This window comes from Sus scrofa, chromosome 4 (assembly GCF_000003025.6).
Source record: "Sus scrofa isolate TJ Tabasco breed Duroc chromosome 4, Sscrofa11.1, whole genome shotgun sequence".
Lineage (NCBI taxonomy): Eukaryota > Metazoa > Chordata > Mammalia > Artiodactyla > Suidae > Sus > Sus scrofa.
The window spans coordinates 53947461-53974970 of NC_010446.5; positions in this window are offsets into that span (position 1 = coordinate 53947461).

Genomic DNA, 27510 nt, shown 5'->3' on the forward strand with positions numbered 1-27510 from the left:
AATTGGACAGTAAAGGAACTGAAGTTCTGCAATAGGAAGCACCAGCTTGAAGGATTCTTGTGAAAGAAAGAAAGATAGAAAGAGAGAGAGAGAGGGGGAAGGAGGGAGGGAGGAAGAAAAGAAAAGAAAAGAGAAAAGAAAAGAAATACTTAAGAATCTATCCCAGTGTTTAGAGATGACTTGCAATTGTCTACAAATACAGAAGTACAGAAACAATTGAAGTAAAATGATATTTTGATGAAGCCAAGAGACTAGCCTAGAAGCGAGGCTTTTCTACAGTTAACCCAGTTTATTTAACCAGATAATGGATAGATAAAAGGGGAAAAGGCAGCTGTAGATTTAAAAGGATTTGAACAGTAATGATCACATGCAATATTGACATTGTTTTGGACCTGATTTTTACCAAAAAGTTATAAGGAGACATTTTTCCCACAGTATAAGTATTTGAAAATGACTGGTTATTAGATAACTCAAAATGCATAGTTAACCTTATTAATAATTATACTCAAGTAAGAAAATATCTATAGGTTTCAGTAACAAATATTTGAGTATCTAGGACTAAGATTACATGAATATTTAAAGTGTTTTAAGAGTTCCCATTGTGGCCCAGTGGTTGACGCGCCTGGCTACCATCCATAAGAAGAGGGTTCAATCCCTGGCCTTGTTCAGTGTGTTAAGTATCCAGCATTGCCATGAGCTGTGGCAGACATGGCTCAGATCCTGCGTTGCTGTGACTCTGGCTCAGGCCAGTGGCTACAGTTCCGATTCGACCCCTAGCTTTGGAACTTCCATGTGCCACAGGTGCAGCCCTAAAAAGACAAAAAAATAAAATAAAAAAATAAAATATTTTAGCAAATATAAGAAGGGATAGGGAAATAAAGCAAGTGTAACAAAACTATGATTAATCTATATTTTTGTGTAAGAGAATATTATTGAAAAAAATCCAAATTTAAATGTCTTATTTTTTAAAATACTATGTGCATACAAAATCTTTCTAAATGATGGCCACTCTTTCTTCATGTTTCAACAACTACAGTTTTGTGTAATTTCATGTATATGAGTTTATGTAATTACCACTCTTTCAGCCACTATCATTTACCAATGTGTACCAAGAACAGTGGAGGATAATAAATCATTAAAAACTCAGCCTCTGGAGTTCCTGGCATGGAGCAGTGGAAAAGAATCTTACTAGGAACTGTGAGGTTTGCTGGTTTGATTCTTCACCTCACTCATTGGGTTAAGGATCCAGTGTTGCTGTGAGCTGCGGTGTAGGTCATAGACGTGGCTTAGATCTGGCGTTGCTGTGGCTTTGGCGTAGACCGGCAGCTGTATCTCTGATTAGACCCCTAGCCTGGGAACCTCCACATGCCTTGGGTGCAGCCCTAAAAACAAACAAAAAAACTTCAGCCTATGATTCATGAGGTATTTTTAAGATTGCTGAATGTTAACAAGAAACAGAAACAAAACCTACTAGAAAGATAAGAAGAAAACATATGGTTTTCTAGACACTGACTTGGCAAGTATTATTTCACCTTAAAATATTTTATTACCATATGATCTTGTCAGTTTATACATAGGTAATAGTATTGCAACATTCTTTGTATTAGGAGGCTTCCATAGGGAAAATTAATAGAGGTAAATTTGAGTCAAGTAATCTTTGCCTTTATTTTACATTACAGCAGTCCCTGACATAAAGCTTTAATATATGCATATTGTGCATGATTTATATCCCCCTTCTCTTAGGTAATGTAGTTAATGCTGTCTTTATGGTCACTGTAACAACCAATTCAACCAATTTTAAAAGTTCAGGGAAGGGACAAAAATCTAACCTGTCCTCAGGGGTGATTTTTTTTTTTTTTTTTTTTTTTTTTTAACCACAGGAAGCTGTGAGTCAAATAAAAGACATACCACTAGAACTGCATGGAAGTTCTCTCTCAAGGCGCTGATATGTTTCCCAGTCTAGAAAGGACACCTTTTTCCCAGAGGATTATCAATAATGTTCCTACCAAGTATATATAGTTGTGACATATCTTTTTGTTGCCCCTTTATGATAACACTACATTTTGGTATATTAAGGTAAGATTACTTTGTATTGTTGGAAAAACTACTTTAATCCTAATTAATGGCTACTGAAAAATCCTGTTATATATAAATATTCCAGTAGGTAAAAAGTTTAATTGAAATAGGGGTTTTAAAAAGATGATGCAAATTTTAATCTTGCTGATTGATTGAAAATAACATTGGTGATTAAATAAAATTTCAATGCACTCTGAAAAGAAATTCCATTTTTTTGTGTCTACTTATTCTTCAGAGAGCTATATGTATGAATTTCCACATTTATAAACATAGTAAATTAACCTAATAAAATCACTGAATAAGAAATAGATGTAAATATGTAAATATAGATACAGACATATATAATATATGTAATATTCATATATATATATTCTTCCAGAAAGGTAGTGTTATTTTTTTGTTTATTACCAATTAAACTAAAAACAGGCCATATTAGATGTTCATTTAAAAATGAAATCTACTTTTCCAGCTCCTTTGCCCACACCCACAGCCACTTGGGGACTAAGAGGTGATAGCTCTCTATGCCCACAGCCTGCCCCAAAGCCACATCCTGCAGCCCTTGCCCTGTGCTCCAGTAGCAGGATTGGGTCTCCAGAAGAGCAACTATTATGTAACTGGCACACATTCAAAGACTATTGCATGTATGAAGACAGGATTAAGATGGCAGAATAGAAGGATTAGAGATCAACTTCTCTCCTAAAAACAACAAAATTCACAACTAAAGACTGAGCACTCTTCACCTAAGTGGACTGGAAACCTTAAAAAAGATACCCTACTCCAGAAGAAAAAGAGGAGGACACATCAAGAGTTAGGAGGGGCGATTTCATGATACAAACAACCCCATACCTCCTGGGTAGGAAGCTCCACAGACTGAAACTAACTGGTTCCCAGAGACTCAACAACAGGAGTGAAAGCTTTGAGCCCCACATCAAACTCATGTGTGGGGATCCGGCAGTGAGAGAAAGAGCCCCTGGAGGATCGGCATTGAAGACCTGTGGGGCTTGTGTGCAGAAGCGCCATGGGACTTGGGGAAATGGAGACCCCATTCTTAAAAGGCACACACAGACTTTCACATGCACTGGGTCCCAGGGCAAAGCAAAATCTCCATAGGAATCTGGGTCAACCCTGACTGCAGTTCTTGGAGGACATCCTTGGAAAACAGGGGTGAATGTGGCTTGTTGTGGGGGAAGGACTTTGAAGGCAAAGCTCTTGGGAATATTCAGCAGTGTGCCTTTTTCTGGGGGTGGCCATTTTGGAAAAATCTAGCCCCAACCATCAGTCAGCTTAAGAAGCCCCAGGGCAAACAACAATCCAGGTGGGATCACAGCCCCACCCCTCAGTAAACAGGCTATTTAAAGAACCCTCAGACACACTCTGCCTCTAAACCCATCCTGAGACTAAGCCCCACCCACCAGAGGGATTAGAATCAGCTCCACCTACCAGTGGGCAGGCATCAGCCCCTCCCATCAGGAAGCCTACAGCAAGCCTTCCATACCAACTTCAGCCACAGGGAGGCAGGCATCAGAAGTAAGAGAGGCTACAAATCTAGTATCTGTAAAAAGGTCACCACACCAAAAACCTATAAAAATGAAAAGACAGAGAATTATAACTCAGATGAGAGATAAAGGAAAAACCCCAGAAAATCAGCTAAGTGATCTGGAGATTCTCAGCCTCCAGTAAAAAAGACTTTAGACTGTTGATGCTGAAGATGATGCAAGCCATTGGAAATAAACTGGAGGCAAACTTACAGGAAACACTGACCAAAGAGATACAAGATATCAAACTTAAACAAGAAGAGATGCAAATACAATAAATAAAACTTAAACAAGAAGAGATGCAAATACAATAACTGAAATAAAAAATTAATTAGAAGCAGCTAACAGCAGAATGCGGGAGGCAGAAGAATGAATAAGTGAAGTGGAGGACAGATTAGTGGAAATTACGGATGTGAAACAGAAAAGAGAAAGAAGATTGAAAAGAAATGAAGAGAGTCTCAGAGAACTCTTGGACAAAGTTAAATGCACCAACATCCGTATTATAGGGGTGCCAGAAGAAGAGAGAGAGAAGGAGACAGAAAAAAATATTCCAAGAGATAATAAGTTGAAAACTTCCCTAACATGGGAAAGGAACCACTCACTCAAATCCAGGAAGCACAACGAGTACCATACAAAATAAACCCAAGGAGGAATACACCAATACACATATTAATCGAACTGACCAAAATTAAAGACAAAGAGAAAATATTGAAAGCAGCTGGGGAAAAGAAACAAATCACATACAAGAGAACCCCAATAAGGTTATCGGCAGATTTTTCAATAGAAACTCTGCCGGCCAGAAGGGAATGGCATGATATACTTCACGTGATGAAAGGAAAAACGTGTAACCAAGATTACTTGACTCAGCAAGGGTCTGGTTCAGATTTGAAGAAGAAATCAAAACCTTCACAGATAAGCAAAAGCTGAGAGAATTCAGCAACACTAAACCAGCCTTACAACAAATACTAAAGGAACTTCTATAGGCAGAAAAGAACAAGAGAAGAAGGAAAGAAAAAAGAGCAGCAAAAACAAATCCAAAGCAATTAATAAAATGGCAATAAGAACATACATATCTATAATTACCTTAAATGTTAATGGACTAAACACACCAATCAAAAGACATAGACTGGCTGAATGGATACAAAAACAAGACCCATATATATGCTGTCTTCAAGAGACCCACTTCACATCTAGGGACACTGACAAATTGAAACTGAGAGGATGGAAGAAAATATTTCATGCAAACGGGGATCAAAAGAAAGCTGGAGTAGCAATTCTCATATCAGCAAAATAGACTGAAGAATATTTTCAGGGACAAGGAAGGACATTACATAATTATCAAAGGATCAATCCAAGAAGAAGATATAACAATTTTAAATATCTATGCACCCAACACAGGTTCACCACAATATATAAGGTAACTGCTAACAACCTTAAAAAGACAAATCGCCAATAACACAATCATAGTGGGGGACTTTAACACCCCACTTACAGCAATGGACAGATCAACCAGTCAGAAAATCAATAAGGAAACACAGGTCCTGAATGAAGCATTAGACCAGATGGACTTAATAGATATTTATAGGACATTCTATCCAAAAGCAACAGAATACACATTCTTCTCAAGTGCACATGGAACATTCTCTAAGATTGATAACATCCTGAGCTACAAGTCCAAGCTCAGTAACATTAAGAAAATTGAAATCATATCAAGCATCTTTTCTGACCACAATGTTATACGACCAGAAATCAACAAGAAAAAAACTGCAAAAAACACAAACACATGGAGACTCAACAACATGCCCAAATAGTTACATAACAAAACTATTCGCCAGAGTACTACTCGCAACTGCCTAAAACTCAAAGGACTTGGCGGTGCTTCACATCCACCTAGAGGAGCCTGTTCTATAATCGATAAACCCCGATAGACCTTACCAACCCTTGCCAATTCAGCCTATATACCGCCATCTTCAGCAAACCCTAAAAAGGAACAATAGTAAGCACAATCATAACACATAAAAACGTTAGGTCAAGGTGTAGCTTATGGGTTGGAAAGAAATGGGCTACATTTTCTACATAAGAATATCCACCATACGAAAGTTTTTATGAAACTAAAAACCAAAGGAGGATTTAGCAGTAAATCAAGAATAGAGTGCTTGATTGAATAAGGCCATGAAGCACGCACACACCGCCCGTCACCCTCCTCAAGCATGTAGTAATAAAAATAACCTATATTCAATTACACAACCATGCAAGAAGAGACAAGTCGTAACAAGGTAAGCATACTGGAAAGTGTGCTTGGATTACCAAAGCATAGCTTAAACTAAAGCACCTAGTTTACACCTAGAAGATCCCATAATATATGGGTACTTTGAACCAAAGCTAGCTCAACATATTAAACAAATACAAAAATACACCAAAATAAAATAAAACATTCACCTAACATTAAAGTATAGGAGATAGAAATTTTTATCCTGACGCTATAGAGATAGTACCGTAAGGGAAAGATGAAAGAATAAAATAAAAGTAAAAAAAAGCAAAGATTACCCCTTCTACCTTTTGCATAATGGTTTAACCAGAAAAAATCTAACAAAGAGAACTTTAGCTAGATACCCCGAAACCAGACGAGCTACCTATGAGCAGTTTAAAAGAACCAACTCATCTATGTGGCAAAATAGTGAGAAGACTTGTAGGTAGAGGTGAAAAGCCTAACGAGCCTGGTGATAGCTGGTTGTCCGAGAAAGAATTTTAGTTCAACCTTAAAAATACCCCAAAAACCCTAAATTCCAATGTATTTTTAAGAGATAGTCTAAAAAGGTACAGCTTTTTAGAAACGGATACAACCTTGACTAGAGAGTAAAATCTTAATACTACCATAGTAGGCCTAAAAGCAGCCATCAATTGAGAAAGCGTTAAAGCTCAACAAATTCACCAACATAATCCCAAAAACTAATAACAAACTCCTAGCCCAATACCGGACTAATCTATTGAAACATAGAAGCAATAATGTTAATATGAGTAACAAGAAGCCTTTCTCCTCGCACACGCTTACATCAGTAACTAATAATATACTGATAATTAACAACCAATAAACCAAAACAACACTAAAGCGTTTATTAATTATATTGTTAACCCAACACAGGAGTGCACCAAGGAAAGATTAAAAGAAGTAAAAGGAACTCGGCAAACACAAACCCCGCCTGTTTACCAAAAACATCACCTCTAGATCCAACCAATGGATCACTGAAGAAATCAAAGAGGAAATTAAAAATACCTAGAAGCAAATGACAACGAATATATGACACTCCAAAACCTATGGGATGCAGCAAAAGCCATTCTAAGAGGAAAGTTTATAGCAATACAAGCCCACCTCAGGAAAAAAGAAAAAGCTCAAAATAAACAAGCTAACTTTATATCTAAAGCAGCTCAAGAGAGAACAGAAAGACCTAAAGTTAGTAGAAGGAAAGAAATAATAAAGATCAGAGCAGAAATCAATGAAATAGAAACAAAGAAAACCATAGAAAAGATCAATGAAATGAAAACTGGTTCTTTGCAAAAATCAACAAATTGATAACCCCCTAGCCAGACTTATCAAGCAAAAAAGAGAGAGGACTCAAATCAATAAAATAGGAAATGAAAAAGGGGAAGTAACAACGGACATCACAGAATACAAAGGATCATAAGAGAATGCTATATGCAACTATATGCAAATAAAACAGAAAACTTAGAAGAAATGGACAAATTCTTAGAATAGTACAATCTTTCTAGACTAAACCAAGATGAAATAGAAAAGATGAATGGACCAATCACAAGAACCGAAATGAAACTGTGATTAAAAAACTTCCAACAATGGCTTCACAGGCAAATTCTATCAAACATTTAGAGAAGAGCTAACACATATCCTTCTGAAACTATTCCAAAAAATTGCAGAGGAAGAGACACTCCCAAACTCATTCTATGAGGCCACCATCACCCTGGCCCCCAAACCAGACAAAGACTCCACAAAAAAAGAAAACTAAAGGCAAATTCACTGATGAACATAGATGGACAAATCCTCAATAAAATACTAGCAAACTGCATCCAACAATACATTAAAAGGATTATACGTTATGATCAAGTGGGATTTATCCCAGAGATGCAAGTGTTCTTCAATATCCACAAATCCATCAGTGTGATACACCACATTAACAAACTGATGTGGAAAAAGCCTTTGACAAAATCTAACACCCATTTCTGATAAAAACCCTTCAGAAAGTGGGCATAGAAGGAACCTACCTCAACATGATAAAGGCCATATATGACAAACCCACAGCAAACATCATTCTCAATGGTGAAAAGCTGAAAGAATTCCTTCTGAGATCTGGAAGAAGACATGGATGCCTGCTCTCGCCACTACTCTTCAACATAGTTTTGGAAGTCCTAGCCACAGCAATCAGAGAAGTAAAAGAAATAAAATGAATCCAAATTGGAAAGGAAGAAGTAAAACTATCACTATTTGCAGATAACATGACACTATACCTAAAGAATCCTAAAGACTCTACCAGAAAACCATTAGAGCTCATCCACAAATTTGGCAAAGTCACAGGATACAAAATTAATACACAGAAATCAACGGCATTTACTAACAATGAAAGAGCAGAAAGAGAAATTAGGGAAGCAATCCCATTGACCATTACATCCAAAAGAATAAAATACCTAGGAGTAAACCCACTAAAAGAGACAAAAGACCTGTACTCTGAAAACTATAAGCCACTGATGAAAGAAATCAAAGACGACACAAATAGATGGAAAGATATCCATGCTTGTAGATTGGAAGAGTTAATATTATCAGAATGACTATACTACCTAAGGCAATCTAGAGATTCAATGCAATCCATATCAAATTACCAAGGACATTTTTCACAGAACTTGAACAAAATATTTTAAAGTTTGTTTGGAAGCACAAAAAACCCAGAATAGCCAAAGAAGGCATCCTAAAAAAGAAAAATGGATCTGGAGGCATCAGGTTCCCTGACCTCAGACTATACTACAAAGCAACAATCATCAAAACTGTAAGGTACTCACACAAAGACAGAAATAGAGATCAGTGGAACAGGATAGAAATCCCAGAATTAAACCCACATACCTACAGCCAACTCATCCATGACAAAGGAGGCAAGAATATACAATGGAAAAAGGACAGCCTGTTCAATAAGTGGTGCTGGGAAAACTGGACAGCCACATGGAAAAGAATGAAATTAGAACACTCCCTAACACCTTACACAAAAATAAACTCCAAATGGATTAAAAACCTAGATATAATACCAGGCACTATAAAACTCTTAGAGGAAAACATAGGCCAAACACTCTCTGACATAAATGACAGCAATATCTTCTCAGATCCACCTCTTAGAGTATTGACAATAAAAACAAAAATAAACAAATGGGACCTTATCAAACTTAAAAGTTTCTGCACAGCTAGGAAACTCTAAACAAAACAAAAAGACAACCCCCAGAATGGGAGAAAATCTTTGCAAGTGAATTGACTGACAAGGGATCAATCTCCAAAATTTATAAACACCTTCTGAAGCTCCTTACCAAAAAAACAAACAACCCCATCAAAAAATGGCAGAAGATCTAAAAGACAGTTCTCCAAAGAAGACATTTGGATGGCCAAAAAACACATGAAAAGATGTCCAACATCACTCATTCTTAGAGAAATGCAAATCAAAACTACTATGAGGTACCACCTTACATCAGCCAGAATGGCCATCGCAAAAAGTCTACAAAAAATAAGTGCTGGAGAGGGTGTGGAGAAAAAAGAACACTAGTACACTGTTGGTGGGGTTGTAAATTGGTGCAACCTCTGTGGAAAGCAGTATGGAGATTTCTCAGAAAACTAAAAAGAGAACTACCATTTGACCCAGCAATCCCACTCCTGGGCATCTATCCAGAGAAAACCATGACTCGCAAAGACACATGTACTCCGATGTTCATTTGCAGCACTATTTACAATAGCCAAGATGTGGGAACAACCTAAATGTCCATTGACAGAGGAGTGGATCAAGAAGAAGTGGTACATACACACTGAATATTACTCAGCCATTAAAAAGAACGAAATACTGGCATTTTTTGCAACATGGATGGACCTAGAAACTATCATGCTAAGTGACGTCAGCCATACAATGAGACACCAACATCAAATGCTTTCACTGACATGTGGCATCTGAAAAAAGGACAGATGGAACTTCTTTGCAGAATAGATGCTGACTTACAGACATTGAAAAACTTATGGTCTCTGGAGGAGACAGTTTGGGGGGTGGAGGGATGTGCTTGGGCTGTGGGAAATCCTGTGAAATCAGATTGTTATGATCATTATACAACTACAGATGTGATAAATTCATTTGAGTAATAAATAAATAAAATATAAAAAAATTAAATCTACTTTTCTGCATGTAAACATGACTGACTGAATTAAATTATCATATTAGAATGGTATTAGTAGTTTCTTCCAGTCAATACAGCTATGCTCTCTAACTAGCAAACCAAAACAACATGTATTCTTTATATCTTCATGAATATAATTAAACTCTCCAATTAATTATTAAGATTTGGTAAAGCAAAATAGGAACACCTGCCATTCTGTCAATGAAACAGATGGTCAACAGTGAATTTTCAAATACTCATTTCCTAAATTGATAAGTGTCAATTTGACACTTAGCACACAATACCACATGTTCCTGGTATAAAGAGATCAATACAAGTCATGGGATGAAAATTCATTTTCATTTCTTTGTTAATGAAATAACCAAATGAGTTTTGAAATATTAATATATATTTTAAATATTTGTTGGGTCCATAAAACATTGAATTTATATGAATTTTAATAATGTTATATCTTAAACTGGCTAGTGATCATATTAATGTTTATATTATCTTTTGTATCACTTGGCATGTGCCAAAATTAGGAAATAAAACATATTAATGATCATTATTCTTTTATATATAAAATTTTAGATATTTTCAGTGTTAGAGTTACATTGACTCGAAGACAATGTTTTTCACATATTGCATGAAAAATAAAATAATTGAACACGAAATACAGTTTAACTTTTTGAAAAATGAGTTTCCAAGAGGAGGTTAAGAGACAGAGAAAATAGCTTTGCTGCTTATTAATGAAAAAGTGTATTACTACCTAAGCTAACCAATTATTAACACTTGTAACCCCTAGAATCAGCCTTTTTTTTTCTTTTAGTTTTATTTTTAAAACAAATTTTGGAGCAGTTTTAAGTTCATAGTAAAACTTAGAATTGCAGCGTTTTCCCATGGGCCACTGCCCCCTACACATGCACCCCCCCCTTTATCAATATCTTCCACTAGAATGGTGCATTTGTTAAAGTTGATAAACCTACCTTGACCCATCATAAACAGCAGAAGTCCATAATTTTACATTTCTGTTCCATGGGTTGGACAAATGTGTAATGACATGAACTCTTCATTACAATCTCATACAGCATATTTCCCTGCCCTAAAATTCCTCAGTGCTCTGCCTTTTTATTCTCACCCCACTCACTTGGTCCTTGGTCACTGAACTTTTTACTTCTCCATAGTTTTGTCTTTTCTGAAATGTCATTGTATTCTTTTCATATTAGCTTCCTTTATTTATTAATATACATTTAAGTTTCCTTCATGTCTCTTCATGGCTTGATAGCTTGACTCTTTTTAACACTGAATAACATTCCATTGTCCAGATGTAGTTTATTTACTCATTCACTTTTTGAAGGACATTTTGGTTGCTTCCAAGTTTTGTTAATTATCAACAAAGCTGCTATAAGCTTTCTTGTATGGTTTGAGTGGACTTAAGTTTTCAGTACCTTTGGGTAAATATCAGAGGGTGTGATTGGTGGATCATATATGAAGAGTATATTTAGCTTTGTAAGAAACTGCCAAATTGTTTTCCACAGTGCCTATAACGTTTTTCATTCCCACTGGTAGTTAATGATAATTCTTGTGCTCCACATCTGTGGCAGTATTTAGTTTTGTCAATGTTCTAGATTTTGGCCATTCTAAAATATGAGTTATTATTATTTTAACTTTCATTTCCCTGATGACATATGATGTAGAACAATATTTTTCTTCATGTAGATGAGTTAAAGTCATTTATTTTACTGACATGACTGGCATTTGGCCTTTCTTCTGAGTTCTGATGAGGATATGGATTTCAATTATGCTTATTATTAAATATTAATGTGCTTTGTTACTTTTTAGATGGGTAGACTAACAATTTTCAAAATCCAAGTTTTGATTTCCCCATATGTAAAATAGTGATAATACTATTTCTTCCCTCACAGGGCTATTATGAGATGAAAATGAACTATATGTATAAAAAATTAATAGAGCACATACTGTATATGAAAAGGTACAATATTGTTATTATTGCTCTTTGGCAATTTAATTGGCAATAAATAGTAAAATCATGATCAGAATCTATATCTTCACATCCTCAACATTTGATAAAGTATCTGTATGTATTTAATCTTATTTAATATACATATATACAAATAATAACAATCAGTATAAAAAACTATGAATCCTAACATCTTATGATCTAAAGCATAATAATCTTCATTCAAAATAAGTATTTTGAGAATATACTAGTATTCAGGATAGAGAAACATATCGTATATATATGTTGGCCGAATTTTGACTCATTTATAAACAGTTTATTTTGCCCTTTACCTGCTCATGTAATTATAGTTTATTCATTTCCCTTAACTCAATATTTAGACATGCTATCAGTTGTATATATTATTAGTAAGAGAAAGAGTTCCCTCAATGCTGATCTTTGAATACCATCATACCTGAATTGAGGTTAACTAAATGGATGAGGTAGGATGTGGGAAAGGGAAAAATTCTAACTTTTTAAAACATAATTTTATATTACTTGTCATTGAAGAACAATTTCTGGAAAGCAAAGAAAGTAGTTAGTTTCTTATTCCTCAGCCCTCCTGTGAAATTCTCTCATGAGTAGCAAGATAGTTCCATCTAACATCAAAGGAGAGATCAAAGAAAAGATCAAATGAGAAACTTTTGATGGAGTTGGGGAAATATTTTTACCCTATGAACTTGTAATATCATAAGAAAATTATAACAGGCTCTATACTACATTTGAAATACAACAGGTGTTAAATCTTTGCCCCATCTTCAGCCACTCCCTACCTGTGGATAATAAGAATACATAGAATCAACTATAAGCAGACTTGCATCTATTGCTTGAAAATCAGTTATTGCTCATAAACACAAAGTTTGACTAGACAATTACACATATTTCTCATGAATAGAAGTGGGAGTTTTTCTTCTTTTAAAAATTAATCCAGAATATTTCCAGTTTCAACTTCAACATGTAAAAGGCTTGGAAGCAGTCCTTACCAAAATAATAATAATAATAATAATAATAATAATATAAAAAAACCTAGACAAACTGGAAATCGATTATTTATTTCACTCCTCAAAATACAGAATTCATGAGGTCCCACTGTATAGCACAGGGAATTATATCTAGTCTGTTGGAATAGATCATGATGGAAGATACTATAGGAAAGGGAATGAATACACAGGAAGGAGTGAGTCGTTTTGCTGTACAGCAGAAATTGGCACACATTTTAAATCAATTATATTTTAATAAAAATAAACACATAAATACATTTTTTAAAGACAGAATTCCTAAGGTGGGTGACATCCTGAATTCTGGAGAGGCAGGTGCATCTAGAGAGATAAAACATCAGACAGCTTCATATGTGGAGGAGCAGCTGCTGGAGCCATGAACTGGTAAGAAAATTTAATGGAGATTTTAAAGAATTGTTGGAGGCTGAGAGTAGAGTTGTATGAGATAACAAATTCCTCAGGACTACAGTCAGGCACTTAGGCACTTAGCCCACTTTCATGGGCTTTTCCTCCAGCAACTTCCCCAGGTTCCCACTGTGAGGATCTGAGAAAGATCCCTGCATAGCTCTGGTAGTGGGAGAGGAAATGCATCTCTTGTGAAATAAGAATAGAGCCTTCCACATAAAAAAAGAGAGTATTTTTCCAGGGATAGGACAGAATTCTAAAAATGTACCCCAATTGGAAGAAAGAGTTATCTTCCATTCCAGTTCTCTACAGCCTCCTTTGACACCTAAGAGGAAAAAACAAAACATCACAAAACAAAAAGCATAGTCAACAGAAATCAGGACCACAAAGAAAAAGGCTGCAGATGCTGTAGCCAGGTAAGGCAGTAGTGAGGGTCGGTGGGAAGTATCAAAAGGAAACATTTAACATGGTCCAGCCTTGAGACTGGTCCAGCAAAATGCTGATATTTAATTGGGGGTATATAGAATTCTCCCTCTCACTCATCTTACTACAATGCCAAGAGGTGTCCAAGATAATAGCTGTGGATAATAAATGAAAGTGCTGCAAGGCACAGATTCAAGAGGGAGAAAAAAAGAAATTGAAAGACTGGTATCTATAGCTACAACAAAAACACAGCACAGTTTTTACGCAGATTAACATAAATCTTCATATTAAAGACCTATTATTACTTAATTCAACATGTCGAGCTTCTGAAAAAAAAATGCAAAGTATTCAAAGAGATGAAACAATCATCAGAATCAGCCTGGGGTTTGATAGAGAAGTTGGAATTGTAGACAAGTATTTTAAATGAACTATAATATACATTAAAGGTGCTAATGGAAAAATTAGATAACATGCAATAATGGAAGGGTTAAGTAAACTGAGAGAAGGAACTCTAATAAAGAAGCAAAAGAAAATGCTAGAAATCAAAATCATAGTGACAATAAACATAAATGAAGAATCTCTTTAATAGGCTCATTGAAGATTGCTCAGACAAAGCCAAAGAAAGGATTTGCGAAAAGTAATTCAATAGAAACTTCTCAAACTCTCTTTTCTAAACTTTATATATATTTATATATATATTAAAATCACTGCAGCTGCTCAAGTCACTGATGTGGTATGAGTTCAGTCTCTGGCCTGGGAACTTTTATTTATATGCCATGGGTGAGCCAAAAAAAATTTTTAAAGAAATTTAAGAAAAAAAAATCCAAGAACTATGGGACAGTATCAAAAAGTATAGCAAATACCTAATTTGAATATCAGAATCAATAAGAAAGAGAAATCCACAGAGAAGAAATACTTTAATTAATAATGTCTGAGAACTACATATTTATCAACAGACACTAAACTACAGATTTAGGAAGCTCAGAGAACATTAAACAACCATAAATTCCAAAATAAAAACATGTAGACAGATCCTATTCAAACTGTAGAAACAATGGACAAAGATAAAATTTTTTAAAAAGTGACTTGGGTAGGGGAAAAGAGCATACCTATACAGGAAAAAGAACAAAAGTTACAGTAGAATTATTACCTTTTTAAACCTTAATATACTAAAAGAAAAAAAACCCACCAATTTAAAATTCTAAATTCAGTAAAATCATCCTTCATAAATTAAGGAATGATAAAGATTATCTTAGACAAAAAATGATGGAAACTATGTCTTTAGACAATCAAGAAATGGCAAAATTTTTTCTTCAAGCCAAAGAACAATCAAATAAGTAAAAAACTTGGTACTGCATAAAGAAAGAGTGTTAGAGAAAGAGTAATTAAGGTAACATAAAATATTTTTCTTTTCCTTTGATAGATAATGTCTAAATTCATATTAATAGCAATTTATTGGGTGATAATATAAAAATAAGTGAAACAAATGGTGGCTGTGTCACAAGACACAAGAAAGAATTGGGAATATTTTGCTGTAGGAAACTACAGTACATTTGAAACTATATAATATTACTTAAAGGTAAACACATAATTTACAAAATACATTTTAAACACTAGGACAATTAGCCTTTAAATTTCAAAGCTGTAAACAAAACCCTAAGAGATGGGAAAAATGGAAACATAAAATATTCAGTTAAAATCAGAGATCCCCCCCAAAAAAAAGAGAGGGAAAAAGAAACTAATAGCAAATGCAATAAATAGAAAACAGTTACAAAGAGGGTAAATATTAATCCAGCTATAACAAAAATCACTTTAATTGTGAATAGTCAAAAAATACCAAATAAGAACAGAGATTGTCATAATGGATTACAAGAAGAAGAAGGAGAAGGAAAAGGAGAAGTAGAAGGAGAAGGAAAAGGAGAAGAAGGAGAAGGAGAAAAAGACAAAGGAGGAGGACGAGGAGAAGGGGAGGAGGATGGAGAAGAAGGAGAGAAAGCCAATTTTATTTTATGTTGTGTATAAGGAAAACATTTTAATTATAAGGGTTTGAATAGGTTAAAAATAAAGAGTGGAGAATGATGTACCTTGCTAACACTATTGAGAAGAAAGCTGGGGTAGCTATATTAATTTCAGAAAAACAGAGTTCAGAACAAGAAAAATAAAGAGTGGTAAAGTTATTCTTCCAGAAGTCACTGCAATTCTAAGTGTTTATGCATCTAACAATATAATATGAAAATGCATGAGGCCAGCATTGTTCTAATGTTTAATAAAGGAAACTACTTATAATTTTTCATGAACATAGACATCATGTCAAATTGAATCCAGCACTGTATGTAATGGATAGGTCACTAGAGCCAAGTGAATTTCATTCCAAGAAACATATTATTTCAACATCAGTCAATATAATTCATCATTTCAAATAAATAAGAAAACCATATGATCATATCAATAGATGCATAAAAAGCAGTTGACAATATTCAACACCCCCGAATGATAAAAACTTGCAAAACTTTAGAACTAGAAGACAATTCCCTAATCTAATAAAGAAAATATATGAAAATTTATGACTAACCTTGGAGTCAATGTTGAGAAATTGAATTCATCTTCTGTAACATCGGAAACAATTCAAGTACATCTCTCTCACCACTGATATTCAATATCATAGTGGAAACCTAGCCAGTACAAAAAGTCAAGAAAAATAAAAGTTATAACATTGGAAAGAAAACATAAAATTGCCTTTATTCATGATCACAAGACTAACTATATTGAAATCTTCAAAAATCTAAAACAGAAATAACCTCCTTAAGGGCTGTACATGGATGGTGAATTCTTCCAAATGGTACAGGATAGAAATATGAGGGTTAACTCTGGAGTGGGGAAACAGGACAAACCCTAACTTAGACAGGAGATCAAGTGTCATAAGTCATAAACATTGATAAGTCATGTTGATAGTATACACCTTTGATAAGCTAGAAGGAAAATGGCACTTTATGATCTTACTCCTCAAAACATACATCCTCAGTTTAATTATGAGAAAAATACTGGACAAGCCCCAAATCATGCACATTATAGAAACACCTTTAAAATTCTCAAATTCATCAAAAACAAGAAAAGTCTGAGAAACCATCAAGGTCAATAGTAGCCTAAAATATCATGGAGATTAAATATAAGGTGATATCCCAAATGAAATTTTGAAATAGATAAATGATGTAACATGAGACCTAAGGGAGTATCAGGGGTCTTTTCAGAACATCTTACCACTTTTCTGTACATCTAAAACTACTCTAAATTTGAAAGTTTATTAAGCAATTTCAAGTGAAAAAAAAAAATCTAGAGAGGACTATGGTTCTACTAAAGCCATAGGAAAAGGAATGACCTACATATGAATTTTCTGAGACTCTATTTAATCATTTATTCTAATGGCATTTATGAATAAACAGGAGGATACAGGAACTGTCTAAAATGTTTCCATTGTGGCTCAGTGGTTAATGAATCCGACTAGGAACCATGAGGTTGCAGGTTCAATCCCTGGCCTTCCTCAGTGGGTTAAGGATCTGGCATTGCCGCGAGCTGTGGTGTAGGTCACACACAGGGTTTGGATCCCATGTTGCTGTGGCTCTGGTGTAGGCCAGCAGCTACAGCTCCGATTAGGCCCCTGGCCTGGGAATCTCCATATGATGCAGGAGCAGCCCTAGAAAAAGACGAAAAAAAAAAAAAATGGGGATGTTACATTAAAAAATCACATAATTTCTTTTCTTAGGGAAATAAAATGTAGTAGTGGCACAGAAAATAAGAATATAAGATCATCTCTCCTATCCCTGAGGGGTAAGGAAGTATTTCCAGAGGAAGAAACTTCTGTGCTGATATTTAGAGCATTCAGGTAAACCAAGGTGAAATGGTGAAGTAGTTGTGATCCAAGGGCCAGTGGGAGGATTGTTCCAGACTAAGGACATGACACACATAAACATCTACTGCTCCCTCCCATTATCATTGGAGTTTCCCAGTAAGAGATGTACCCCTCCTCTTCCTACCCTTCCTCACTCTGATTGTCATCTTCCTTCTCTTCCTCCTCTTCTCTGCCTTCTTTCCCTCCTCCTTCTTTTTCTTCCTCCTCCTTCTGTCCCTTAATGTTATTGCTCTTAGGACCCACCTTAAGAAAATCCAGAAGAATTTCACTGGATATTATTTTATTATTTTATTATCACCTTTAACTGGATTAGGGAAAAGCATTTTAAGCCCCACTGTTCTCCTAGTAAACCAGCCTCAGTCTTTCCTCCTGCTAAGTAGAAGGATGAGTTCAAAGCACTACAGACTATAAGGATACATATGAATAGAAGATGAAGGTGATATTTAAAATGACTCATCCCAAAGCAAGCAAACATGGTTATAAAAAAGATTTAATTCTTAATTGAGCTATCTATTCTATCCCTGCCACCCTATTAAGGAGTTGCATAATGAAATTTCACTATTGCCTTTTTATAATTGCAGTTATCCTTCCTCTGCCTAAACTACTCCCTTGCTGTAAATTAAACATTTTTGGAAGATGTTTTCACTATTCTAGTCTCCAGATTTTTATTTAGCACACTGGTGGTTGCCACACTATTTTCAAAAACAATTCTTTAATCAGAGCATAATACAATTTATTACTTCCATATATTAAATAAGCTGATACCCTGATGATCATTAAGATTCAAAACAACTTCCAAAAGCTTCTTAAATTACATCAAAGCTAGTTAAAACTTTGTGAGGCTCTGTTCTTTAGCTAGAATTTTGGGCTATATATGTCAAATGAAGGGTGGATCTCCATACGTGTTGTATATACACTAGGAAATGATTTTTTTTCACTAAGCAGAGAAGTGTAGAAATACCATTATTAGTTCTAAGAACTGTTTGAGTCACTGAGTGAATATACTTTTCATGTTTATTACACAGTTTTACTTTCTGAATGATTTAATATTCAAGAATGTAAGCCTAAATAGCTCAGCACAGCTGGTGTGGTGTCTTGTTATTTCTCACTTTTCCTCTTATCTGTGCAATTTTAATAATTGGGAGCCTAAAAACAGTATGGTAAATAAATGAAATTATAACTGAATTCACGTATTTGGCACACAGTCAGTGAGAAGCTTAAATCAATTTTCTTAAACTGTCAGGCATGATGTATATCTAAATGGAGTGCTGGAGTTCAGTCAGATTCATTGCTTATTGTTTGCTTCTGCAATTATGAAATATAGAAGTTGGTAGGTTTTTTTTTTAGTGTCTTTTTTTTCAGTTTGAGTAGATCTGGCAAGTCGTGAATGTTTTGCTATTTAATCATAAGAATAATATTTTCTCTTTTCTGTAAAGAAATACATACTTTAAAAAAGTTTTAGTTTTGAATGGGGGAAAGAGCAGCCAGGTAAGTCAAATTGCACTATTCTATCTTGATCTCTGAGCCTGAAGAACATGCCTTTTCATATTTGATTAAATTCCATGCAACGCCTCTGCAGCTTCAGTCTCCAAAGATGAATGTCAGAACATATTCCTTGTATTTACGTTGTATAGCAACTTGTTTAGATTGCTCTTCTTTTTTCTATCTGACTGCTTTTGTATTATAAAGAATTAAAACCTTCATTTTTCTTATGTACCAGTTTGTCTACAAAAAAAATTGAACAAATTATGGGAGATGGAAATATCTTTTTATGACATGAATCTCATTCAAGGTTAACACCGCATATTTCTATTCACTGCTTACTAATTCTAAAATAAAGATGCCTATTAGAAAGTAGTTTCCAAAAACCACATTTATATTAAATTGCTTGAATCTGACACTTGAGACTTTTCTCCTTGAATACTAGGACCTAGTTCTTTTTAGTTGTCTATAGCAATAGTATATTGTTTGGATAATTGTTACTTGGGGTCATTTTAATTTAAATTTGGGATGAGCAAATTAGCATAATTTTGAAGATGCGGCTCATCTCCTCAAAATATTCTTATTCTTACAATGAAAATGACTCTATCCCAGTTCATTGGGATATTAATTCAAGTAGTTGAAATACAGTAACTTAAAATGACATTACTTCATGGAATTGCATCCAAACAGAATGCTAAGCAGAGGTACTCTGATTTAACTTTCTCCTTTAGGAGTTCTCTTTGTGGCTTAGTGGATTAAGAACCTGACTTTCATTTCTGGGCCACACAGGCAAAGGCTGTATCACTCAAAGGATGAGATTTCAGTTTGACTAGCTACCCTTATAGGCAGTTATTTACAACTTTTATGTCACTTATATACATGATCAGTTTTTGAAGTTTTAAAACTGTTTTATAGCTGTTTTTTTTTTTTTTTTTTTAAGAAGATATTTTTAAAAGTGTAGAGCTGATTTTTATGAGCAAATTTTTCTGAAGGTCTACCTGCAGTCAGGTCATTTTCCTGCCCCACCCAATGCTACTGACATCTTTCCAGATTTGTTTATTATTCTCTGAAAAGCCTTTATATTTATTTATTTATTTTTCTTTTTATAGCTTAACCCACAGCATGTATAAGTTCCTGGGCTACGTGTCGAGTCAGAGCTGCAGCTGAGGCCTAGGCCACAGCCACAGAAACTCCAGATCCAAGCTTCCTCTGTGACTTGTACTGCAGCTTGCGGCAATGCTCTATACATAACACACTGAGTGAGGCCACAGATTGAACCCACATTCTTGCAGAGGTCCTTAACCCACTGAGCTACAATAAGAATTCATTGAAACACTTTTTAAAGCATGTGTTAACCACAACCTCTCCAACTCCTCTCTTAACCTATTAATTTCCTGTTCACTTTCTTAAAATTAAGTAAAATGGACTTATTTCTCTCCTCTGTAGAACTACACTTTCTGGAGTCAGTGGAGACTGTTTTCTCTTTCACAATGCATCTTTTGATGCAGAATTGTTTAGCTTTCTTCCTAGTTTCTGTTGCCTATTATAGACAACTATACTTCCACTGTGAATAGAAAAAAAAAAAAAAATTCTTTCGAGATTCAAATATACTCAAGCAAGTTATCTTCTCTGTCATTTTTTTTTTCATCCCAACATCTATCCAGCACCACAATTTTACAGTTATACGAATATTTCCAACTTAATTATCTGTCTTTACACATCATCAGGCATTTATTTCCCTGAAAACATGCTGAATCTTGTCTTCATTTGGAATAATTGACCCCATAAAATTTTAAACTAAAAACATTTATCATTCTTGGAAATAAAAACACAACTGTGCTACTCAATCCTCTGTTTTATTTTCACCTTTTTAATACTTGATCCCCTCTTATTGTCTCCACTTATTTTTCTCTACCTTGACTCAAACCAGAATGGATTGTCTCTACCCAATTTTCCATAACATTTCCAATAAACTATGCTTTTGACACATACAGGCTATAGTCTCACACTCCTACAAGACCACTGTAATTTACCATCTCTGTTTCTTCATACAGCGAACAACACAATAAGTAAATTGGTACCACTTTGGAGTCACGGTCTATAGCCTCAGCTAGATGTACGTCACTTTTTATTCCTTCTAGCTTGAACTAATGTTCCAACTTTGAATTTAGAAGGTTTGATAGGTAAAAGCATTAAAGAATATTTTAAAATGAAGGAATGCCTTTTTTATAAGGAAAACATCAAATATTTCTCAATATTTTTCTTTCCTGTGACTCTTAAGTTTAAATTTTCCAAAGACAGAAAACCAGACTGGTGATATAATTTGCTTTTATCTCTAAAGTACTATTCAAACAGAAATAGGATTTTTCTTTAATAATCTATATTGAACTTTTACATACATAAAATTGTTTTCTACTCTGACTTTCCATTTTCCTTAGACCATTCAATTTCTCTCCTTCTCTCATGTAAATAAAATCTAAAAATATTTTGAGCATTTTCTCTGTATATTAACACACATGGAAGGATCTTTTTATTACATGTATACATAATTTTTAAAATATTATTTTCCATTACTATTTATCATAAGATATTGAATACAGTTTTCTGTGCTATGCAATAGTATCTTACTGTTAATCCCACATGAAAGGATCTTAACTCCCCACAGGAATATTGGGATATGTTTCATACTATAGTATTAAGAAACAGGAAGAGACTTTTAATTAATTCCAATTAATTGCATCCATTTAAAACATATCCAGGTAGGCAAATTTTCCCAGACTGTGTGTTCCTTTCTTCTTTTTTTTTTCTTTTAGTTTTAATGCACTCCTATTTGTCTTAATAATCAAAAACAATCATTTTACTTTTTAGAATATTTCTTCTTTTATTTTTTTTTGGTAATATGTTCTCAACCATGCTGCTGGCACATATTTACATACTTCAGACAAGTATAATGACAACGAGGTTATAAATTTTATTTTAGTGGTTTCGTGGTTTTTCAACACATTAGAAACGCTTTCTTTTCTAAAACTTTATTCATTGAAGCCCATATAAAGGTCCATCTATCTCTCAGTTAGCAGTTTAAACCCCCTCAAATTTCTATAATACTCTGTGGCCTGTCAACTCCATCTTAAGATTTCTAAGTGAAATGGATAACCTATCTCCTGGCTATGCTGCCCTCAGGCAAAACAAAAAAAAAAATTGAGGGTTTTGATTTTTAAGGTACTAGAATAAAAGAATTTCCAATTTCTCTTGTAGTTTAATCTGTAGTCTAAATATACTCTCCTATTACCGGAGCTGGTGAATTATTTCTAATAAGAATCCTTCACATATACATATATTTAGTTCTCCAGGTTAAATGATTTCACACTTTTTAAATTTCCCTACAAGTTTTATTTCACAATAAATGTTATCAACTTTTTTTTAGAAGCATCAGCATATTTTGCCATTTTTATTTTCCTCTGGGTATGCAGAATTTAACAAAAAATAAATCACACTCTAACTAATTTGTCACAAGTCCAGGTGTGAAAAAACTTTTCATACTCTACATTCTTAACGATGGAATAAGAATTAACAATGTTATTCAGATGTGATTTATGTGCATTTGATAACTTATGTTATTATTTCTTGTTGCATCTTTTCAAGAAGAAAATTAAGTTTATTCTTGGTGAAAATATTGGGCATACTATAAAATTCTAAACATTACTCAGCAATCAGACTTAACATAATTAACTTCTATATAAAAATATTACAGCTATCACTACATAAAACAGTAAACCTGGGGTCCAACAGTTGTGAATTCTGTGTTGCACAATTATCTACATTCTTTCCTCCAGAACTAATATCTTTCCAGTTAATGAGATTAGATTTAGCTATTTAACACACCAGACTATTTAAAGACTGTAAATTTGCCCCAAATTCCAGTTCCTTCCTCAGATATTATTTGGGTTGCAATTCTGAAATCTTATCTAGGATTCAAATATTTTCCAATTTTTAAGGGCTTCACCCCAAAACTAGCTAGCAATGAAGTAGGTTCCAAGAGTTAAAATATCTCTAAACTATGTTTATTCATCATTTCTTATACTCATTTTGGCAATACAAGCTAGAAGTTGTGAGATCACAAAAAGAGGAAACAAGATACTCAGCAACATTCTTCATTTTTGCTGGCTTTGAAGGTGTTGCCAGATGGAAGAGCCTCTAGATGTAGCAGGACAGCTCTAAATAACTTTCATCTATGGGCAGGTGAGTGGACAATAAGAAACTCTGCATCAGGTATATTTGGGAAGCTGTTCACCTTAAACTATCTAAACTCTCTGATAAAAATGGTGCCCCTGCCTGCCAGGGCTTTTCTTCCTAAAGTTAACATCTTTAACTCTCATTAACAATGACCTCACAGGATTGGATATGTTCCAATCCTTAGTTTACTTGTGCGAATTGCTGCAGCTGATGCATTTCAAATACTGTGATTGTTCCAACCACCTCTCACTTATTGTCATGTGTGAGCAACTTTTCTCTGTTTTTTCTTCTTTCCCAATCAATCATTTCTAAATCTCCATAATCAAATGTGAATACTTAGATTGCTTCCCAGTGTTGATGTTCCCTAGACATTTACCTTTTCAACTTATTTTTTTTTAATCATCCAAATCCTCAGTAGTTGGGATGAATTAATCCAGGGTTTACCTGGAAGATTATGAAGTATCTTTAAGAATATCAACTTTTTTTTTTTTTTGTCTTTTGTCTTTTGTTGTTGAATGAATAGCATTGAGAACTATGTCTAGATACTCATGTTGCAACAGAAGAAAGGGTGGGGGAAAAAACTGTAATTGCAATGTATACATCTAAGGATAACCTGACCCCCTTGCTGTACAGTGGGAAAATAAAATAAAAAAAAATACATTTTGGAAGTAATAGGTAGGTAAATTTTAATCAAAATTATAAAAATAAATAAGTAAATAAATAAATCAAAATTAAAAAAAAGAATATCAACTTTTCAATAAAGTTAAGGTGATATTTGAACTTGATATTTGGTAACACTAGAATGAAAGGTGCAGATGTAGCAGTGGGAGGCAAGACATTGATGACATTAAGAAGGAAATTGGCTTTACTTTTGTTACCTCCTCTACCAATCAATGAAGCAGCCATCCGGTCTTTCCCATACTTTAAATAAAATATATGTAATTGCATGTAGATATTTTATACATGTTCTAACATACCTAAAATGCAGCATTTAGAAAAAAAATTGACATTGTTTTTGTAAAATACTTATTTCCGTATGAGCTGCAGCAATTGTTAAAAATATCTACTTAGTTTCTTAAATCAGAAATTTAAAATTTATTTTTAACCATCCCATTCTTCTGCTGCCTAAAACCAATTAAAAATAGAGTACAACTCTGTTGTAAAGAAACATGTTTCTTTGATTATGTAAATTTATCACAAACCCATCTTTCTTTCCATCCTCTCTTTAAAATGCCCACTTTCACTACTTTCCCATTTACTTCATAACAAAATGCCTATTTTTAAGAAATGTACAAATGACAGTTTAGACTGATCTTTAAATCTTTCAGTTTTCCTCCTGTACCTGATTTCTAGTTAGATCCATTTTCATGTCCCTGTTGGCTAGTATATGTCTTATTTGGGAAAAAAATATTTAGGTCCTGTGCCAATTTTTTAAATTCAGTTACTGTTAACATTTTTTTTTTCCTGGGGCTCTGCATATGTCTTTATATTGCTATGACTTTTTGATATAGTTAACCCTGTATTAATATACAATGCCCTTCTTTGTCTCTTGTAATGATTATTACTTAAAATGTATGATATTGTCTTCAAAATCATGACTCAATTTTGGATACTAATTGCATGGAATATCATTTAAATTCTTTCACTTGCAATCTGTTTGTAACTTGTGGTCTAAAGTGAGTTGGATGGAGTTTTTTTATTATCCTTTCTGAAAAATCTGTCTTTTAATTTCAGAGCTTAATAAATTTACAGTTATATAATTACTGACAATTGCGTCTACAAGCTTGCTATTTATTTTTTGCATGTCATAATTTTTTGGTTCCTCGAATTATCTAACATTTTTTTAATTGATTTTTGCCTTCATTTTTTTAATTTGACTTTTTCTAATGTGCTATTTGATCCCCTCCTTATTTCTTTTTTTATATGTTTTAGTCATTTTCTTAGGTATCACTTATCGGAATCCTAAATATATAATGATCTAATTTGAAATAATACCATCTTAACTTCAATAGTATATCTTTTCTTGTAATTTTTTTTATGAATTTTATTTTTTCCATTATAGCTGGCATACAGTGTTCTGTCAATTTTCTACTGTACAGCATGGTACCCAGTTACACATACATGTACACATTCTTTTTTCTCACATTATCATGCTCTATCACAAGTGACTAGACATAGTTCCCAGGCTACACAGCAGGATCTCATTGCTTATCCACTACAAAGGCAATAGTTTGCATCTATTAACCCCAAGCTCCCAATCCACCCCACTCTCTCCCCGTCCCCCTTGGCAACCACAAGTCTGTTCTCCAAGTCCATGAGTTTCTTTTCTGTGGAAAGGCTCATTTGTGCCTTTACACTTCAGATATAAGCGATATCATATGGTATTTGTCTTTCTCTTTCTGACTTGCTTCACTCAGGATGAGAGTGTCTAGTTCCATCTGCAAATGGCATTATATTGTTCTTTTTTATGGCCAAGTAGTATTCCATTGTGTATATACACCACATCTTCCTAATCCAATCAACTGTCGATGGACATTTGGGTTGTTTCCATGTTTCAGCTATTATGAATAGTGCTGCAATGAACATGTGGGTGCATGTGTCTCTTTTAAGGAAAGTTTTGTCCAGATGTATGCCCAAGAATGGGCTTGCTGGGTCATATGGTGGTTCTAGGTATAGATTTCTAAGGTATCACCATACTGATCTCCATAGTGGTTGTACCAGCTTCCATTCCCACTAACAGTGCAGGAGGGTTCCCTTTTCTCCACACCCCCTCCAGCACTTGTTATTTGTGGACTTATTAAGGATGGCCATTCTGACTGGTATGAGGTGGTATCTCATGGTGGTTTGATTCGCATTTCTCTAATAATCAGTGATGTTGAGCATTTTTTCATGTGTTTGCTGGCCATCTGTATATCTTCCTTGGAGAACAGTCTATTCAGGTCTTTTGCCTATTTTTCCATTGGGTTGTTGGCTATTCTGCTGTTGAGTTGTAGAAGTTGCTTGTATATTCTAGAGATTAAGCCCTTTTCCATTGCATCATTTGAAGCTATTTTCTCCCATTAAGTTGTCTTTTTGTTTTCTTTTTGGTTTCCTTCATTGTTCAAAAGCTTTTCAGTTTGATTAGGTACCACTGGTTTATTTTTGCTTTTATTTCTGTTACTTTGGGAGACCGACCTGAGAATATACTCATAAGGTTTAGTCAGAGAATGTTTTGCCTGTTCTCTTCCAGGACTTTGATGGTGTCTTGTCTTATATTTAAGTCTTTCGGCCATTTTGAGTTTATTCTGGTGCATGGTGTGAGGGTGTGTTCTAGTTTCATTGATTTACATGTAGCTGTCCAGGTTTCCCAGTAATACATGCTGAAAAGACTTTCTTTATCCCATTTTATGTTCTTGCCTCCTTTGTCAAAGATTAATTGACCATAGGTGTCAGGGTTTCTTTCTGTGTTCTCTATTCTGTTCTATTAGTCTGTTCTCTATTCTGTTCTATTAGTCTGTATGTCTGTTTGGATACTAGTACCACACTGTCTTGATGACTGTGGCTTTGTAATATTGCCTGAAGTCTGGGAGGGTTATGCCTCCTGTTTGGTTTTTGTTCCTCAGAATTGCCTTGGAAATTTTTTTGTGGTCTTTTGTGGTTCCATGTAAATCTTTGGATTGTTTGTTCTAGGTCTGTGAACAATGTCATGGGTAAATTGATAGGGATTGCACTGAATCTGTAGATTGCTTTGTGCAGTATGGCCATTTTTACAATACTAACTTTTCCAACCCAGGAGCATGGAATATCTTTCTATTTCTTTACATCTTCTTTCATATCATTTATTAATGTTTTATGGTTCTCAGCATATAAGTTTTTTACCTCCTTGGTCAGGTGTATTCCCAGGTATTTGATTTTTTGGGATGCAATTTTAAAAGGTATTGTGTTTTTGTATGTCATGCCAATGGGTGAGATAGGAAAGCAGGAGTTGCAATGCTCATATCAGACAAAATAGACTTCAAAATGAAGGCAATAAAAAAGACAAAGAAG